The sequence below is a fragment of the Trachypithecus francoisi genome, unplaced genomic scaffold (genome assembly GCF_009764315.1).
Source record: "Trachypithecus francoisi isolate TF-2019V2 unplaced genomic scaffold, Tfra_2.0 Lachesis_group8, whole genome shotgun sequence".
Classification (NCBI taxonomy): Eukaryota; Metazoa; Chordata; class Mammalia; order Primates; family Cercopithecidae; genus Trachypithecus; species Trachypithecus francoisi.
In genome coordinates this window covers 14825530-14838457 of record NW_022681473.1, presented here as the reverse complement: position 1 = coordinate 14838457, position 12928 = coordinate 14825530, and the positions used below count along the sequence as shown (strand labels likewise).

The window sequence follows — 12928 nt, the reverse complement described above, 5'->3', positions numbered from 1 at the left end:
ATTAACAAATATTGGCGTGGATGTAGAGAAATTGGAGCCCTTATAAATTGCTGGTGGAAATGTAAAATTGTAGAGCTGCTATGAAAAACAATTCGTTAGTCTTCAAAAGTTAAACTCAGATTACCACATGCATAAGCCATCCTACTTCTTGTTATCTACTTAAAGAACAAAAACAGGTCTTCAAATAATATTTTCACATAAATTTTCATAGCATCGTTATTAAAATATTAACAATTGCTCAAAGATGAAAACACGCCAATGTTCATCAATTGAGAACGGAAGAACAAAATGTAATACTTATATACAATGAAATATTACTCAGCCATAAAATATTAATCCTTGTTACAATATAAATGAGCCTTGAAAACATTCTGCAAAGTAAAATAAGTCATACATAAAAGGTCACATATTAGGAGATTACATTTATGTGATCTATACAGAATTGGTAAATCCGTAGAGATTGAAATAAGATTATTGGTCCCCAGGACCAGGGGGCTGTGGGAATAAGGGACACTGCTTAATGGATATGGAATCTTCCTTGTGAGGAAATAAAATCTTTTGAAATTAGATATATGTGATGATTTCACAACTTTATGAAGGTACTAAATACGAATGAATTATATACTTTTAAATAATAAATTTTATATCATGGACATTTCATATAAATTAAAAAGGTGGAGTCAGGGAAAAATTGCACAGGCATAAAATGGAGAAAAGAATGTGACTGTGAAGGGAGAAATCAGACTGAAGGAGACAAAAGTCAAGGAATGCCGGCAGTCACCTGAAGATGAAATATGCATGAAACTGTTTATTTCCTAGAGACTCTGGAGACTGATACCTTCATTTCATCCTAGTGAAGCTGATTTTGGACCTCTGACCTCCAGAACTGTAAGAAGAAAAACATGTTGTTTTACTTCCCTAAGCATATGGTAATTTGTCACAACCAAAGTGAACTAATACAAAATATTTGTTGTGTTAAACCATTGGGTTTTCACTTTAATGTGTTACTTCAGTAAAACCTAGCATCTTTTATCACCTGCCTTCTGTGATGAGTTTTTTCCTGTTAGTTCTCCTTATTATTCATTTACTCATTCACTAAAATATTTTACTGAGCCCCAACTCCGTTCCAAGCATGAATCATTGTTAGTGAACACGTCAGAAATTGTTCCTGTATGCATCAAGCTTTTATGCTTGTGGAAAAACAAATTTAAGTAAACACACACAAAGATAAATAGATAAATTTGCATTGTGATCATATTATGAAGGAATAGATAATAGAGATAAAATTGTGTAGGCCTATTTAACATTTAATATGTAAATTTGTCCCTTTACTGAATTGCCATTTTATTAGACACTCTTGAGTCCTTCTGTTGTAATCAACATCAGACTAACATCTGAGAATAATGACAGTAGTGCAGCTAAACTTATAAAAATGAATCTATATAATTAATGTTTCAAAAGTTCTATAGAGAAAGGTGACAAATTAGGTGATGAAATGACATAAGAATAAGAAAAGGAATAGAGAGAAGTAATTACTAACATATTTTGAGCAGCTATTCCATTTCAGGCACTGTGCTGTGTTCTGGCTCATTCGGTACCCATTCAAAATAATTCTATGAGTAGGTAGTATTTTCACCAGTAGAATCTCAGGACATGTAATTAACTTGACACTTGTCACAAAGCTTTGTTGAAATGGAATTCATATGTAGCTTTATTCTGTGTTTCAAATTTGTGTTACTTTTATTTGCGCTTGTCATTTTAGTCATGACTTGGAGAATGGATACAGATTCAAAAATAAACAACTGTGGAATTAAATTGTGATGCAGAAATTTGACACTTTTTCCATTATAGGCTATCCAACCCCATTACCTACAAACAGTATCCAGATTGTATTATGAAAGTCTCTCTGTATTAGTTAGGATAAATAATGCTAGCTGCCATACAAGCAAACTCGGAAATTGCAGTGGCATGATCACAGAAGATTTTCTTGCCCACAGGTTATTCAATTAATTGTTCTATAGGAATTCACACAGAGATTCAATGACCCAGGTCTTTTCACTAAGTGATTCCATTATCCCCTGTAGTCTGAATTTTGTCTCTCCAGATGGTGACAAAGAGAGAACACAGAGGACTACATGAGGAGTATCATGGGCCAGAGTTGAAATGGCATATATGACTTCGCAAATTGGACTGTCAAAAATACAATCACATAGCCACAATGTACCGCATAAAGGCTGAGAAACAGCCCAGCTATGAGTACAGTGAAAATAAAATAGTTTGGAAAACAACTGCCAGTTTTTTCCATTGTAATACTTATGGTCATCCAATATCCACTTTATACTTCCTCCCACAGAAAGAACATATTATTTACCTTCACCAAAGAGACCACCTAAATCCTAACTAATCACCACACAAGCTCAAGCTCAGGTTAAATGGTTAAATGGTCTTCTCCATATAACCAGGATGTGGCTCCATGTGGTTCAGCAATTTATGAACCAAAAAGAAAACGTAACTCTTTCCACATTCACATTCAATATATAAAGTCATAACAGAGTAAAGATAATTAGCAGAACACACACACACACACACACACACACACAACTCAACCCCATGTATACAAGACAGTAATGGGAGACATACTGGTTGGTTTTAAAATCTTGTAGAATTGGCATTATGAAAGTCCCTCATCCCAGTAATGATATATATTTCTTTATGAGACCCTGATTTTTTTTATCTGGGCAAAACTCCATTTTCCATTGTTTTCCTTGGCTGCTGGTGTAATCTCTTCAGTGTTTGTCTTCTTATCCATTATTCTTCCTTACCATTTCTGAAGTGTATTGAACACAAAATCCTGTCTAGCACAAAACAAACAAAGGCAGTTTATTAATACACTTGCAGCAAGGAAACCATCTTCTATTATTTTTACTTCAGCAGGATTTCAAGTGTATTAGAAGGGCCAGTAAGTTCACTGAGTAAAATGGAATACTTAACCATCTGATTAAGATGTGACTTTTGGAAGATGTAGAAACAATAATTGGTCTTCAGGTACATTTGTCAGCCCTTAGTTGGCTACAAGGTGAAAAGCAAATGGTTTTGAGAATTTCTTTTTAAAAAATTTTTAAATTGTACTTTAAGTTTTGGGATACATGTGCAGAACATGTGGGTTTGTTACAGAGGTATATGTGTGCCATACAAGAATTTTAAATTCAAGCCTCATAGCTTTGTTACAATAAAATAACTAGGTTAGGTGATCACTCATAGGGAATTTCCATTCAAGCTGAAGATACAGATAAACAAGTGAACAAATAATACCAGAGTTTAATGTTGATAATGAATATAAAGAATGAAGTAGGCTGAGGAAAGAAGGTCCATGGGAGGGGAGAGGCTATTTTATGAAGTAGTTCAGGAAAGGCATGACCTGCCTGGGTGAGGTAACATTTAAGCAACAATCTGAAATGAATGTGGAAATTTTCTGAGCAAAGGAAACAGCAAATAAAGAGCTCCTAAGACAGGAGCATGTCTAGAGATGTCCAAGAGTAGTAAGAACTAGTGTGAAGGTGGTGGCGTGAATGGGTTTGAGAGTGCTAAGATGTAATATAGCTCAACCAAAGCAATGATGGTGGCACAACAATTTCAAAACATTTACTGCCAAAAAAGAGAATAGCATTATTATTAATATCAATGCTATTTTATTTTATTTTCTAAGTTATTTTTTATTTTTTATTTTTATTATACTTTAAGTTCTAAGGTACATGTGCATAACGTGCAGGTTTGTTACATATGTATACTTGTGCCATGTTGGTGTGCTGCACCCATCAACTCGTCAGCACCCATCAACTCGTCATTTACATCAGGTATAACTCCCAATGCAATCCCTTCCCCCTCCCCCCTCCCCATGATAGGCCCCGGTGTGTGATGTTCCCCTTCCCGAGTCCAAGTGATCTCATTGTTCAGTTCCCACCTATGAGTGAGAACATGTGGTGTTTGGTTTTCTGTTCTTGCGATAGTTTGCTGAGAATGATGGTTTCCAGCAGCATCCATGTCCCTACAAAGGACACAAACTCATCCTTTTTTGTGGCTGCATAGTATTCCATGGTGTATATGTGCCACATTTTCTTAATCCAGTCTGTCACTGATGGACATTTGGGTTGATTCCAAGTCTTTGCTACTAAGTCAAAAGAACAAAGCTGGAGGCATCATGCTACCTGACTTCAAACTATACTACAAGGCTACAGTAACCAAAACAGCATGGTACCGGTACCAAAACAGAGATATAGACCAATGGAACAGAACAGAGTCCTCAGAAATAATACCACACATCTACAGCCATCTGATCTTTGACAAACCTGACAAAAACAAGAAATGGGGAAAGGATTCCCTATTTAATAAATGGTGCTGGGAAAATTGGCTAGCTATAAGTAGAAAGCTGAAACTGGATCCTTTCCTTACTCCTTATACGAAAATTAATTCAAGATGGATTAGAGACTTAAATGTTAGACCTAATACCATAAAAACCCTAGAAGAAAACCTAGGTAGTACCATTCAGGACATAGGCATGGGCAAGGACTTCATGTCTAAAACACCAAAAGCAACGGCAGCAAAAGCCAAAATTGACAAATGGGATCTAATTAAACTAAAGAGCTCCTGCACAGCAAAAGAAACTACCATCAGAGTGAACAGGCAACTTACAGAATGGGAGAACATTTTTGCAATCTACTCATCTGACAAAGGGCTAATATCCAGAACCTACAAAGAACTCAAACAAATTTACAAGAAAAAAACAAACAACCCCATCAAAAAGTGGGCAAAGGATATGAACAGACATTTCTCAAAAGAAGACATTCATACAGCCAACAGACACATGAAAAAATGCTCATCATCACTGGCCATCAGAGAAATGCAAATCAAAATCAATGCTATTTTAAAAAACAAAATGTGAAGTTGGTAGTCATATGAGTAAGGTAAAAAGATGACAATATTTTCTCTGCTTTTATTCTAATTTGACTATTTATCTTTTCAAGGTTGTCATATGAATATGCTTTCTCTCACCAAATCACTGCATAATGACTGAAACATTAATATTGAGATACTGTAATTATTTATATTTAGATAAAATGTGCCAATAAAAAAACTATACTCTATTAAAACCAGTGTCATATTTCTCTCTATTTTGCATGCTTAGAACTGTTTCTCAACTAAAGAAATTAGTAATATAATAATATAACAGAAAGCTATTGCATAAAGTGGATCTAAGAGGGATAAAATGATGTTTTATGGATTTTACATTATTAAGAGACTAAACACAGAAAATATTTTGTCTCCTCAACAACATTCTTGAATGCACTCTTGACCTCATTGTTTCTCAGGCTATAAAACACAGGGATTAGCATGGGGATAACCATAATATAAAACCTAGATACAATTTTTCTGTGTTCATGAAATGAATAAAACTTGGCTGCATATGTGATGAGGACATATGTGATGAGGACAGTCCCATAAAATAAAGAAACTCCAGTGAGGTGAGAACCACAGGTAGATAAAACTTTCTTGTATTCTTAAAGAGAACATCTTTAAAATGATGAGAAATACAAATACAAACAAGCAGGAAAGCAAGATAACGAGGAGAGTAAAAAATATATTAAAGCTTGAAGTCGGAGCAAGGATCAACTCATTAATATGTTTATTAGAGCATGTCAGAGTCATGACTGCCAGAATATCACAGAAAAAGTGATGGATCTCACTGGACTTACAATGTCTCAAATGTCAACAGCAGCAGTCAGTAAACCTAAGACATACATGTAATGGCCACAGAAGCATACACATTTGTTGTCATGGTGGTGGTGTGATGTGGGGGTTTACATATTACCATGTAGCGATCATAGGCCACTGAAATCAAGAAGTAACTTTCCACAATAGCAAAGACTGCAAGAAAGAACATCTGAGCAGCATGTACATTGTAGATGACCTTGTCAGTTATCAGCAACCCATCCATCACCTTTGGAGTGACAGTTGCCGAGTAGCAAAAGGTTACTGAGGAAAAAGTACATGGGAGCGTGGAGATGAGAGTCCAGTAGGATCAACAGCATCATCCCCAGGTTCCCACTCAGAGTGAAGAGGGAGATGAAGTTGAACAAGACAAAGAGGGGGACCTGTCGTTCTAGGGCTTTAGTTAGTCCTAGTCAAATGAATTTATTCACCTCTGTATTATCATCTGTAGATGTGGTTTGATACTCATGGGGTGCTCCATAGGAAAGAGAGATGATGGAATGGAGTGGTAAACAACAAAGACTTGCACAGAAATGGAAATGTGTAGTCTTATGTTATGACAGCAATTATTTGTTCTCCAATATTCCTCATATCTGAAACATAGAAATGGCAATGCAATTAGTGGATAACTTATCTAAACAGCAGTAGACTTTGGAAGAGAAACGATCTTCCTGAATCACCTTCCCAACTTTTTAAAACTGAGTTACAGAAGAGTTAATGAGTTGTCCAAGGTCACGTGCCTGAAATAAATCCATCTCCCAAATCAGGTCTTTTGAGCCTTCCAACAGCTTTTCACTTCTGTAGTCTAGGTGATTTATATGTATATAGTGATTTAATCCTCCCATCACTTCCATTAGACTGAGCAGTTATTACACTACCTGGTAATTTGGCAACAAAGATACTGAGTAATTTATTCAAGGTTACACATTTATTGATTTAAAAATTCAAACTTCATACCCAGCGTGGTTTCCAACCCAAATGCTGTAAATAAAATAGGATTGATTTTAATTTTATTTAGTTTACATTTACTTATCTCCATTATAGCAAGCTTAATGCATGAGGCTGCATAGTAGAGCAAATCACAAATACACAGTAGATGCAATGGGATAAATACAGTATTAGAGCCATGTATAACCCTGACAGCCGATTCTAAAGAAAATTATACCATTGGGCATAAAAGTTTGGACTATGAAAATAGGCTTATTTGCACTCACATTTAAGTCCTACTATTCACTGCCTGGGAGACATTGCTCCTAAATGAAGTTCTCTGAGCTTCATTTTATCCATCAATCAAATGAATGTGGTGTTGGGACATGCTCAAGGGATTATTATAAGAACTAAATGAGATAATGCATGAAAAAAAGCACAAAGTGGGTATTAAGCATAATACTAATGGGTGTGAGCTCCTATACGATTATTAGGATAAAATGTCACTGTTTATACTGGTTTAGGAAAGGTAGGTGGTAACATGCAGGTGGGTGGGTTTTAATGTCTGGTAGCCTTACTCTATGATTTGCCTTTCCCTACACACTGTGTCTAAGGTCTCTTTGGTTTTCTCCAGTATTTCCCACTCTGTTCTTCATCTCCCACATGAGTGACTGTGCCAACCATTTTTAGTGAGATCCCAGGGATCTTCAAGACCTCTTTTGCCTAATATCTTCCCTGTGGTCCACATTTTAGTTTGTGATGAAAGGCTCCCCTTCAATCTTGGATTCAGTCTTACTGTCATTGTCAACACTTAGCTCAATCATAGTTACTGAAGGTTGAAAATCCATGGTCGGGGCATGACCTTAATCTTCAGATCAGTTCATGAGCACATTCAAGGTATTTTAAGTATTTTTACTGTATTTGTATTTAAATCCTTGGGAAGCATCTATTCTTTGGTAACCACTATTCTCTATTATTTTCCTCCTGCCCCCTAAACACAGGAACACATTATTTTATATGTTCAGATCTTAAATTATTTGTGTTTGTCAATACCTCACCCAAATAATTTTATATGTACATATATTCTCATTGGGCCCACCTGGATAATCCAGGATAATCTCACCATCTCAATATCCTCTTAATCACCTGTGTGCAGTCTCTTTTACAATGTAAGGCAACATATTCATAGGTTCCATGGATTACAATGAAGATTCTTTGTTGGCCATTATTCAGGCTGCCACAGTAGACATAAAAACAATATATAGTAGGTAAATTATCCATAGAGTTAGAGATTGTTGACTGAGACATCTGCTCAGATCACATGGCCAATTTTCTAATTGTATATCTGTAACAGAGGTGCAGGAAGAGGTATTAACTTATCAAAGTTCACATACCTGGAATGGATCCGTCTCCCAAAGCAGATCAACCAAGATTAGTAGCAGGTTAAATGTACTGCTTATGTGTAGTTTGTCTCATAGATAGAGGGATAATTATATACTAAGAAGATAGATACAGATAACTGAAGGGGAGGAAGGTAGTGTATGCACCCATACAGACATATATTTATATAACCTCATTTGCACTTAAGGAAATGGAGGATTCAAAGGTTAGATGTCTTCCTGAAATTCCACACCTAGTACAAAATATTCGTGCTACAAACCCACATTTAACTGATCCCACGGACTGTGTCTTTAATTGCTGCATGCTAGATGTTCTGGATGAACAAATAAGAGGAAAGTATGAGACTGTGGAAATATAAGTGAAAATGAGTGAGAATCTTGGTCGTTTCATGATGATTCCTCTGAAATGTAAATATTTGTCATTTCACTCTGTTTGGGTGAGCTATCCTTTCCATGACAGGCTGGCACGTATAAACAGGACGAATTTACCACCTATTCAAAGAAACCATCATCTATCTTAAGTTTTTGCTTATCTTGTTAAGAAAAGTAGCATGTCATTTCATAAATATCACTGTACTATCTCCTGAACAAAATGCTTTTGCGTTTGAATCCTAGACCCCATGTCAAGGTTTAAGAAAAATGTTTTAGCCAGATCTGAGCTCAAAAACTCACAGAAGATGTAGCTGCCCACTGTTTCTCCATGAATTCTACTTCTTGGGGTAGTTCCCTCTTTTCTGCAGGGGATATTTTCCAACACCCCCAGTGGATGACTGAAACTGGATAGTACAAAATCCAATTATCATCAGTAGAAACATGTTTCTATCCATGTCTTACATCCCAAAATTTAATGCCTTTTTAAAATCTTAACTAGCACATACAACACACTATGGCTGTAACTTTTGTAGTGTGAGATGTGGCAGCAAAACTAGCATGAATTCATTTTTCTTTCTTCACAGTTTCACAGAAGCTTCATTTTTACTGTAGATCTTAGAAGCTTCAGCATACAATTTGTAATTTTTCTCTGTTAAGTCAAGAACTTTCACCTTTTTAAGTAAAGGAAGCACTTTATGACTTTGCTTTGGAAAATCTGAATTGCCAGCATCAATATTCTTGCACTTTGTGGCCATTTTTAAGTAAAATAAAAATTACTCCACACAAAACATTACTACTACAAGCCCTTGATACTGTGACAGTCAGTCTGATAACCAAGAGAATGACTACACTACATGCAGGTAGCATATCTGGATAGGTTGGACAAAGGGATGATTCAATTTCCAGAAGAAAATTTAATATATTTGGACTGCAGCTGACCTCAGGTAACCAAAACTTCAGAAAGTAAAACAGTGGTTGAGGAGGGACTACTGTGTATTGATTATAAAAACTATCTTGCTTCTTGAAAAGAAGGAAAAGGCATTCCTGAATTGTGAGTCTGCAATCAGAAATTTATCCCTGGAAGAACACATAAATAATATCGGAGAAACTTCTCTCATTTACTGCTTAAATGGTTCCAAGATTCCTGAAGCACAGAGAAATAGAGACAAGATCCTTAACATGAAACTAGAAAGCCTGGCTTTAAGTCTTATATATACTGTGGATTTATCTGTGTACACAAAAGAGTTATTTATCTTCTATTCAGCTCAGTTTCCTTATTTGTGGAATAAAAATAATAAAATTAAAAATTCCACATACTTTACAAAATTGTGTCTGCCAAATAGCAAATAAAGATGAGTATGTGAAGTACTTTAATACTTTCAACACTAAGCAACATAATATGTTTCTTGGGGTCTTTTTCCTGCCTGTGGTTGCAGACCCACTTCTGCAAATGCTCAGTTTGGAGAGAGGCTGCTGTGTAGTAGAAGAATTAGCTTAGCGTCATTTCAATAAATGTTGACTGGAGGCTCTACTCAGAGTTTTGTCTCTTCAAAATAATGTCATGTGTGCTCCCAATGAAATTTCCAGAGCCTAATGAAGGAGAATCAGGAGAAAATTATACGGGCATGGAGTTCTCTGGGGAGCAGGGTTCCTATGAGGGCAATCGCTTCTCCTCATCCCCCTTATCAAGGAACAAGCAATTAAATTGCAGGCAGGGACATAGTGAAGTATGTTATTTAGCACATGTGTACATTTGGAGTGTCTACTGTGATTTCTTTTTTTCCCCTCATTTTCATTAAGGTCTCATTTACAAACAAAAAAGAGTGGCTTGTTTAATTATTTGTTATGATGATTGATATTTGAAATCTATTTCTAAAATTTTATTTTATATTCTGTCTACCATGTTTTTATTTTGTTTTTCACCTTTCCATTCTTTTAGGTGTTACAACTAAATATTAGGCTACTAGAAATTTTAGGAGATTGATAAATAGTATCTTTTTTCTTTCCTTTTTATGATGAATTGACAAATATAACACAGTTGTATAATGCAGAAGATTAAAATCTGCCTTAATCCTGGTAAGTCATTTCAAAATTTTTTCAGATCTTTAAGCAGGGGGCTCTTTTATTCTTGGAATTACTTTCCTGCAGCAAACACTGTTGGTACTTTACCCACTCTCCCCTGGTATTCATTGCCTCTGTGATGGTCAATGCTATTATCAAAAATTATTAATAGTCTGTAATTCTTGAACTGAGGGCTTATTTTGCAGTACAAATATGATCAGCCCACGTGTAAGTCATTTCATTCCTCTGGCAGCAGTCATCAGTAAATGTCAGAGGAAGTATAGGCAAAAATTCTCCAGATTCCTTACGTTTCAGATGTTATCTGAGGATTCTTTGTACATAGTTCTTAGTACAATGGAACCTCAGTTGTCCACAGATGTTACCTATGCACAAGTGAAACCCTGTGCTGACTTTTCCTCCTTTTCTCTTTCCTGATACCTTACCAGTGCTTTCTGCTATTAACTCTCAAATAAACTACTTGGATTTAAACCACTGACTCTGGGTCAGCTTTTAGGGTATCTTATTTAATATGTATCCCAGGATTGTACATCTCCCCTTTGTGCCTTTGTACAGGCAGGCCCTATCTCATTATCCATATCAACACGCAGGACAGAAGAAGAGACAGCAATCTTGCTGTAGATAAGGAGGACCAAAAAACAGAAAAGCAAAGTTCCAAAACATGTTCTATTTTTCTTCTAAATTCCCCAATGTAATATATTGCATCTCTTTCCTCTTACTGAAACAATGTCACTGTACTTCTGCACCTGTGAATTGTAAACTTTATTTTTTTGTAAATTTGATAATGTCTTGATTTGCCTTCTTATTCAGATGGTAGTTCATCTGGGTATAGAAATCTGAATTGATATTTATTTTCCTCGAGACTTTTGAAGAAATCAGTCTACTGTCTGCTGACTTCTACTCTTTTTTTCATATAAGAAGATTGATTTCAGGCTAATTATCATTTGTATGTTTCTCTCTCTGACATCTAAAGTTTCTGCTTCTCCTTGTATTTACACTTTCACAATATGGTTCAACAAAAATTTTAATTGTATTACTCGAAAATTAGTGTGATTATTCAAAGGACTTAAATGTCTTCAATTTGGCAAATTCTCAGCCATTTTACATTTAAATATCTTTCTTCTGTTTTTGCTATTCCTTTTTATGGGGTTCATACAACAATATGTTGGAATTTACCAATTTGTTGACTATCTCTTATATTGACGTTTTGTTTTCTATCTCTTTAGTCTCAAAGTTATATGTTTAGTATTTTATTTTCCAACTTTTATTTTCTAGATCTGAATTCAATTTTGACTCATCTAACATTTATCCCATCCACTAAAGAATTTTATAAAATTATTTATGTATTTTTCCATCTTTATTATTTTTACTTGACACATACTAATTGTACATATTTATGGGGTACATTGTTGTATAACAATAAAATCAGGGTAATTTGCAAATCTATCACCTCAGATATTTATCATTTCTCTGCATTGGGAACATTAAAAATTCTCTCTTCTAGCTATTTGAAAATACATAATAATTTGTTGTTAACCATAAGCAACTTACAGTGCTACAGACACTAGAACTTATATTTTATTTTCAGTGTTCTCATTTTTTTATATTTCTTGTTGTGCATTAATAACCACTATTTTTCTTTCATTTATTTCCAGTACTTAAGTGGAATTAGAACACATGAAAAATGGTAGAAGAGCCATAATCTTAATCATTCTCCAAAAAATTGTATGCCAAGTTAACTAACTTTTCTATGTGTCACTGTCCTTATCTATACAATTGGCATAACATTTTCTCTATTTAACTATACTAATGTAATAAATTATGTCATTTAGAATACTTAGTGTAATATTTTCTGTATAGTGAGTATTCATTAATATCCACTACTACTAGCACTACTGAATACCTGTTTGTTAATACTATCATAGCAGACAGTGGCCTCATATTGATAAAGGTATGAAGTGACAAATAAAATGATACTAACCGAAAAATATAATCTAATGCTGATAAGTAAAATAGGCACAATAAAAATACTCAGCCAAGAAGCAAATGTAGGAATGTGAGAGCAAGAGTGAGAGAGAAAGCAACAGAATGCAAGAGAGAACGAGAAAGGGAGGGAGAGAAAGGATTGAAATTTAAGAGCAGAATCAGAAGGCAAATGTGTCAGAATACAGATGTAACATAGCCATTAAAAAGAAGACTTCCAGAAGATTATTTTCACCAAGGTCATTGTAAGAGCATGTTTGTCCAGTAACTTGCCCAGATTAGACAGATAAGTGTAACTGATTAGCATTTTAGATAGAAACTATTTAGATGAATGTAGTCTTAAGAACATTATATCCACCAGTTGGATCTGTTTCATAGTCTGTGAAAACCCAGTTCATATA

The 12928-nt window shown here is 35.0% G+C and overlaps 1 long non-coding RNA gene across 3 annotated transcripts in view; it reads right to left on the bottom strand.

Moving 5' to 3' along the window:
• Nucleotides 1-12928, bottom strand: part of LOC117080726 — a 28643-nt gene continuing 15715 nt past the window's right edge. Inside the window, exons 4-5 of one of the 3 annotated variants that reach the window (XR_004435927.1) lie at nt 1541-2855; nt 1-886 (exon numbers count right to left, since the gene is read on the bottom strand). This is a non-coding gene — a long non-coding RNA (uncharacterized LOC117080726). The remainder of the gene's footprint in view (nt 887-1540; nt 2856-12928) is intronic. The other 2 variants (XR_004435929.1, XR_004435928.1) reach the window with 2 other exon arrangements.